This window comes from Callorhinus ursinus, unplaced genomic scaffold, assembly GCF_003265705.2.
Source record: "Callorhinus ursinus isolate GAN/ISIS: 27379988/994484 unplaced genomic scaffold, GSC_fseal_2.0 scaffold5, whole genome shotgun sequence".
NCBI lineage: Eukaryota > Metazoa > Chordata > Mammalia > Carnivora > Otariidae > Callorhinus > Callorhinus ursinus.
Genome location: NW_027397067.1, coordinates 64,407,021 through 64,409,033, shown reverse-complemented (window position 1 = coordinate 64,409,033; position 2,013 = coordinate 64,407,021).

Below are 2,013 nucleotides of genomic sequence, written 5' to 3'. Positions count from 1 at the left end.
GTATATTTTGGTCTGTTAGAAGAAACTGTATCCCACAATTTTAAAGAAAGAAAAACTTATATATATACATATTTATTTTTTGTATATATATATATATATATATATATATATATATATACAAAACATAAGGTTAAATACAATGAAGGGATAGAATATGACCGTATAATTGAAAATTAAAAAAGATTTTTAAAAAAGAATTGATAAGGTAAGATGGTTGAAAAAGGAAAGAAAAATTCAAAAGAAACAAAGAAATAGAAAACGAAAATTAAAAAAATTAACTTTGAAAGACCAAAGAATCATGGGGAAAAAGCCATGAATTCTATGTGCAGTGTTCCCCTAGTGCTGGAGTTTTACAGTTCTCATTGATTGGTAAACTTGGTCTTGGCTGGATGTTCTTGCTGATTTTCTGGGGGAGGGGCCTGTGGCAGTGATTTTCAAATGTCTTTGCCGGAGGTGGAATTGCACTGCCCTTGCCAGGGGCCAGGCTAAGTAATCTGCTCAGGTTTGCTCTCGGGAGCTTCTGTTCCCTGAAACTTTCTGTACAGCTTTAGAGGATGAGAATGAAAATGGCAGCTACCCTACAACCCAGCAATTGCACTACTGGGTATTTACCCCAAAGATACAAATGTAGGGATCCGAAGGGGCACATGCACCCCAATGCTTATAGCAGCAATGTCCACAATAGCCAAACTATGGAAAGAGGCTAGATGTCCATCAACAGATGAATGGATAAAGAAGATGTGGTATATATACACAATGGAATATTATGCAGCCATCAAAAAAATGAAATCTTGCCATTTTCAACGGCGTGGATGGAACTAGAGGGTATTATGCTAAGTGAAATAAGTCAATCAGAGAAAGGCAATTATCATATGATCTCACTGATATGTGGAATTTGAGAAACAAGGCAGAGGATCATAGGAGAAGGGAGGGAAAAATGAAACAAGATGAAACCAGAGAGGGAAACAAAACATAAGAGACTCTTAATCTCAGGAAACCAACTGAGGGTTGCTGGGGTTGAGGGGGGTAGGAGGGATGGGGTGGCCGGGTGATGGACACTGGGGAGGGTATGTGCTATGGTGAGCACTATAAATTGTGTTAAGACTGATGAATCACAGACCTATACCCCTGAAACAAATAGTACATTATATCTTAATAAAAAGGGGAAAAAAAGGGCAAAATAGAAAAAAATATATATCCTTTGTAATAAATCAGTAATCTAGTGAATAAATTAGTTTCTTGAGTAATGTGAGTCATTCTAAGAAATTAATCAAATCTAAGGAGGGGGTCATTGGAACTTCCAATTTGTGGCTGGTCTAACAGAAACACAGGAAAAAGCCTGGGCTCATGATTGGAGTTCAGGGTGGACAGCAGTTGAAGGACTGAGACCTTTACCTTTAGTGGGATCTGATGTTATTTCTGATTAGACAGTGTCAGAACTTAGCTGAATTAAATCGAATTCTCAAACACCTTACTGGTGTATGAGAATTGCCTATTGATGTGAAGAAGTCTACACACACACACACACACACACACACACACACACATACACACAGTTGGAAATGGGTCCAATAACCTAAAACAGGTGGTAACCACAAAAACACAGAATAAGTGATGAGTGGTCATCATTGCCAAACACAGTGAGCAGTGAGGGGAAAGAACCCACAATGAACTCAAAGATGACCTTTAGGTCTATGAGCTTTTTCACCAAATGTCTGACTTTTACCCAGGCATTTACTAATTAAATCAAACCTAAAGAGTTTTTAACTACTCATCAGAATTTCAATTTGTGCCAGTAAAGCGAATAGATCATAGTCTTCAGTGTCTTTTATTACTTGAGTAGAACCAAGGGAGAAAGAAGGAAACTAGAAAACTAAGGACAGTCTGGTAAGCTTGGAAAACATCCAGCGATTACAAGGCTGATTAATAATCCGAGGCATAATCCCAACTCCTGGTATCCAAACACCTATTAAATTCTCATTCTCATATTAACAATTTTATGAAGTATGTTGT